The sequence below is a fragment of the Tupaia chinensis genome, unplaced genomic scaffold, assembly GCF_000334495.1.
Source record: "Tupaia chinensis unplaced genomic scaffold, TupChi_1.0 Scaffold148210_1, whole genome shotgun sequence".
Classification (NCBI taxonomy): Eukaryota; Metazoa; Chordata; class Mammalia; order Scandentia; family Tupaiidae; genus Tupaia; species Tupaia belangeri.
Window position 1 is genome coordinate 285874 of NW_006208060.1, and position 5589 is coordinate 291462.

The 5589-nt window shown below is 54.8% G+C and overlaps 1 protein-coding gene across 1 annotated transcript in view; it reads right to left on the reverse strand.

Moving 5' to 3' along the window:
• The window catches only part of EVI5L (ecotropic viral integration site 5 like), a 35778-nt gene that overhangs the window by 29652 nt on the left and 537 nt on the right, over window positions 1-5589 (reverse strand). The window lies entirely within an intron of this gene.

The following is a 5589-nucleotide window of genomic DNA, read 5'->3' on the forward strand; positions in this document are numbered from 1 at the left end:
AAATTTTTCAAAAAAGAATTATTTATTTTATTTTATTTGTTGTTATTATTATTATTATTAATTTGACCAGAGAGAGAGAAAAAGAGTAATGAGAAAGCAAGCCACCGGGTCTGGGACTTGAACTATGGTCAGCCATGTGGGAGTGTCCAGCGCCTTAACCACCATGCCGCCTGTTGGTCCCTTATTTGTTATTATTATTATTATTATTATCATTGATTTTACCAGAGAGAAAGGGAAAATGAGAAAGCAAGTCACCAGGTCCAGGACTTGAACTGCGGTTGGCCATGTGGAAATCCAGTACCTTAAACACTGTGCCACCTGCCAGTCCCAAATTTATTAATATTTTTTTAATTCACCAGAGAGGGACAGAGAGAGAGGGAAAGTGAGAAAGCAAGCAACCAGGTCTGGGAATCCAGCTGTAGTCAGCCATGTGGGAGTCCAACACCTTAACCACCACGCCACCTGCTGGCCACCTTCCCTCCATCATCCCCACCCCTGTGTCCCCCCCACCCCTGTTTTAAAAATAAATATTGCCAGAGGGCACATGCATTCACCAGAGAGAGCAAGAAAGGGAAAGTGAGAAATCGCCCCCGTGGGGGACACTCACACCACAAGCTCTTCTTCACTTCTCCCTCCTTGCAGGATTTCAGGCACACACACACACACACCCGTGTGTTTTTCAAATCACTGGGTCTGGGACTCAAACCTCATAGATGGCCATGTGGGATCAAGGTGCCCCGACCACCATGCCACCAGTTAACCCTTGTCCTACCTTTTGAAAAAGTTTTATTTATTTACTTCTTTTCTTTTCTTTTTTTGAAAGAGATTTTCACTGTAGGGCATGTGTGCTCGCCAGACAGACAGAGACATAGAGACAGAAAGCGAGAAATCACCCCCCAGGGGGGGATGGTCACGCCGCAATCCCTTCTCCTCCATTCTCCTCTCGGGATCTTGGGCACGCACGCACACACGCCCGGCGTGAGTTTTAAGCTACCGGGTCTGGGACGCGAACCGCGGTCGACTACGTGAGAGTCCAGCGACATAGCCATTACGCTAACTGCTGGTTCCCTATTTACTTCTTTTCTGAATGAGAGAGAGACAGAGAAAGTGGGAGAGACACCCCTCCCAATAGGGTCTTGATGCCACGCTCCACCCCCAGCTTCAGCCAGCCCTGACCACGGCACACAGGGGCCCAGCTCCTCTGGGTGGTCTCTAGACTTAAGCCTTGGGTCAGCTTCCCAGAGTGCTGTGTTTGAGCCCTGTGCTACCGTTGGCCCCCAGCCCTGCCTTCAGGAGTTCTCCAAGTCAGAAGGACCAACCACTTTCAGAAGCGAGCGAGCAGGGCTGGCAGGTGGCATGGTGGTTAGGGAGCTAGACTCCCACATGGTCAACTGTGGGTTCGAGTCCCAGACCTGGCAGCTTGCTTTCTCACTTTCTCTCTCTCTCTGTCTTCCTCTGGTCAAGTTAAAAGATAAAAAAAAGTGAGCGAGGAGGGAAGATGGTCTGCTCCTGAAACCAAGTATTTGCTTAAGCGCCTACTATGTGCCTTGTACCGCCTGGGGCTTGATCGTGTGCAGACAGGCATGGACTGGTGTGAGAGACAGATCTCAGTGAAACCAGAGCAGAATCACATCGGCACATGCTGAGAAAGAAAAGTGCAGGACCAGCAAGTGGCATGATGGTGAGTGCGGCTGGATCCCACATGGCTGACTGCATGGTTCGAGTCCTGGAGCCGGTGGCTTGAAAGACAGGCTGGGTGAGTGTGTATGTGTGACCAAACCCCGAGAGGAAAACGAGAAAAAATTATGGGTGGACATGCCCCCAGGGGGTGCTTTCTCTCTCTCTCTCTCTCTCTGGCAAGTACATGCACCCTATAGCAGATTAAAAAGAAGTAAATAAAGACCAGCAGGTGGTGTGATGGTTGAGGCACTGGACTCCCACATGGCCGACTGTGGTTCAAATCCCTGACCAGGTGGCTTGCTTTCTCACTCCCTTTTTTTCCTCTATGTCTCTCTCTGAATGAATTGAATAATGATAATAATAAATAAATAACCTTATTTATGTACTTACTTTCTTATTTTAATTTGACCAGAGAGGGAGAGAGAGAGAGAGAAAGTCAGATAGCAAGCTACCAGATCTGGGACTTGAACCATGGTTGGCCACATGGGAATCCAGTGTCCTTAACCACCATGCCACCTGCCAGCCCCTAAATAAATCATTCTTAAAATGAATAAATAAATAAAAGTGCAGGTGAGTCCTTCCAGCAGGGCCTTTGCAGTGGAAGTGCAAGTGGAGGTGAGTCGTTCTAAGTAACCCCCTCCTACTGCCTGCGTCTGCTCAGGGACCACGGTGGAGGCTCACTTAAGGATCTTCTCTGAGGAGGGTGGGCTTTGAGGCCTTCCCCACATTCTCCCAACCGTGGGTCCCTTCAGCAGGGAGCGCCCTACAGCGTGCGTCTGGTGTGTGGCTCGCATTTGAAGCACAAAGGCTATGTAGGACAAAGCCCATCAAATGATGGGGCCAGCAGGTGGTGTGGTGGTTAAGGTGCTAGACCCCCACATGACTGACCACGGTTCAAGTCCTGGACCTGGCAGCTTGCTTTCTCATTTCCTAGCTCTGTCTTTCTCTAGGGAGCAAGCATGTCCTGTAGCAAATTAAATAGATACATAAGCAAATTCAATTCGGTTATTCTTTTTACTTTTTAAAATTTTTGTTATAGGGTGTGTGTGCTCACCAGAAAGACAGACACAGAAAGCAAGAAATCACCCCCCAGAGGGATGGCCATGCCGCAATCCCTTCCCCTCCATTCTCCTCTCGGGATCTTGGGCATGCACGCACATGTGCCCGGTGTGAATTTTAAGCCGCCTGGTCTGGGACTCGAACCGCAGTCGACTACATGAGAGTCCAGTGATGTAACCATTTCGCCACCTGCTGGTCCCAAATAAATAATTCTTATAAAAGCAAAGAATGACATCTGGAGACACGTTTTCCTGAGCACACCACACACCTCCTCCTGCCTCCTGGGTCTCTGTCCAAGAGCATTCGCCTGGAATGACCTATCTATATTCTTTTCATTTTTAGAGAGATTTTTCGCTATAGGACGCGTGCCCTCACCAGAGAGACAGAGAGAGAGAGAGACAGAAAGTGAGAAATCACCCCTGGGGTTGGGGGGATGGCCACACCGAAATGTTTTCTCCTCCATTCTCCTTTTGGGATCAGGGACACATAAGCACACGCGCCCGGCGTGAGTTTCAAGACACCGGGTCTGGGACTCGAACCGCGGTTGACTACATGGGAGTCCAGTGACATAACAATGATGCCATCTGCTGGTTCCAGCATCTACATTCTCCAAGAGGAGATCGAAGGCCACAGTCCCCGTCCTCCCTTGCGCCTATGGGAGCACACACAGACACAGACGCACCCCTGGCTCGGGTCAAACCGTCACATGAGCCCTCTCTGGGGGCCTTCCCACGTCTTCCTAGAGAATTCACGGTCTAATCTGAACGGCATCCTACCCCTCGCCCACCGCACAGAGCCCCTCCCGGGGAGGCTGTGGAGTGTGCCTCCTGCGGGCCACGTGACCTTCAGGACTCTTTGGAGGAACAAACCCCTTCCCACCTGGCCTCAGAGGTCTATGTGGGGTGACAGTGTGGCCGGACAGCAGTCCCCCACCCCCATGCTGCTGCCCTCGGTCCTCCCGGAAGGTCCCTGCAGGGACCCTGTCTCATACTCATCCCACCAGCCCTGACGGAGCTCAGCCCAGGAGAGATGGCCATTATCCGGCGAGGTGTGGACTAGTCCCGCCCCAGGGGGCTGGGGTGGACAGCGGCTCACCCAGAGGCCGGTCCTCGAGTCCCTGCAATCCTCTTCCCCAGGGGGCAGCTGGGGCGCACTTGGACCCTAACTGACCGCCCGCTGCTAACTAACTCCTCTGCCCCTTCATTTTCCAGACAGGGAAGTTGAGGCTCTGGGGTGAGTTCTCCCCAACGCTGTCCAGACCAACCAGTGAAAGTCCACCGGGAAGCCTGGGCGTTCTGGGCGAGCCGAGGCTGTTTGGGGGACCCAGACATGGGGTGCCCGGGCTGCAGGGGAGTCCTGCTCATACCCTGAGGTTGTCACCACCATATTGCACCAGTCCTGTGACCTCCTCTCCTCCCTGTCTCGCCTCATCCCTGTGCCAGGGCCAAGCCACCTGCCCTTCCTTCCAAACCACCTGCCGTTGACCACAGATGCCCAGTGGGACCCACAGGTTGGACCCCAGGCCAAGCTGTGGAGCACAAAGACCTGACCTGACCCGGAAAGATGCAGGGACCTGGGAGCGGCTAGCCCCATGGCGGCCCGGCGGAGGGGACAAAACGAAGCAGGCGACTCCCTCCCATTCCACCCGAGCCTCTTGGGCACATTTTTCCCTTCAGAAAATCTTCCTTAACAAAGAGCTGTCTGCACTGAAGGCCCCGACCCGGCCCCAGCGGTCGGATGCCAGGAGAGGGGGAGGCCGGTACATTGAGGCCGACTGCACCACTTTGGTGGAGGGTAAGGGAACTCAGCGGGCTGGGCGGCAGGTGCCACGGGGGCCAGGATGCTGGTCCTACCAGTTTGGCCAGACTTCAGGACCGGGGCCAGGAGCAGCCTGAACCCCCTCCCTCCCAGCCAGGGGGTGGCATAACTCAGGGGCTGGGCAATGGTTTCTTTAGGAACCTTTTGGGGTAGGAGAGGGAGGGAGCCTCCTTCCCTTTGCAAAGGGCAAGACGGGCAAAGATGGGTAAAAGGGAAGAGGCCTGGGCAGATGCCCAGAGGCTGCTGGGAGATCCTGGGGCCCCTGCCATCCTCGGGGTTCCAGTGTGGGCCCTGCCTCTGGGAGGCTGGTGTGGGCAGGGCCAGACTGATTGTCCAGGGCAGGGTCTTGAGCCTGAGCTGCAGCACTGTCCGGGGCTCCTGAGGGGCCTGGATAGGTGGGATCAGAGGTGTGTGGAAGTGCCGAGGAATCTGTGTGTGTCTCGTGCATGTGTGTGCATGTGTGAGCGTGTGCGTGTGCAAGGGCAGATCCCAATGCCTGGGTCTGTTCGGAGCTCCTAAGTTTCCGTGGGGGGGATCTGAGTGACCCACTGTGTGTGTGTGTGTGTGTGTGTGTTTGGGGCTCCTCGGGAAGAAAGCGGGGAGGGTGTGTCTACGGCTGGGGGGGGCTGGGACTATCCACTGGGAAGCCCTGCGTGGGAGGCGAGGGTGCATTTTTCAGGAAGCTGAGCTGGAGATGGGTCAGGATCAGGGCCATGTGGGAAGCTACCCAAGCGTGCTGGGAGGACCCTGAGGACTGAATTTTAAGGGTGCCCTTGGGCCTGGGGTGGCTGGAGCTGGGCCAGCAGCTGGACTGAGGCCTATGGGGAGAGGTGGAACCCTGATCCGCAGAGGCTAGGGGTGGTCCTGTGGTCAGAAGGGAGAGGGCCTGAGATTGGTCTCCTTGGGGAGAGGCGAGGGCAGGTCTGGGGCAGAAGACAGACAGAGAAGTGAGGGGCAGGGGGACAGCGTGACAAGGTTTGCAGATGGGAGGGGTCCAGAAGGATGGGGGCAAGGGGGGGGCGGGGGTCCTGG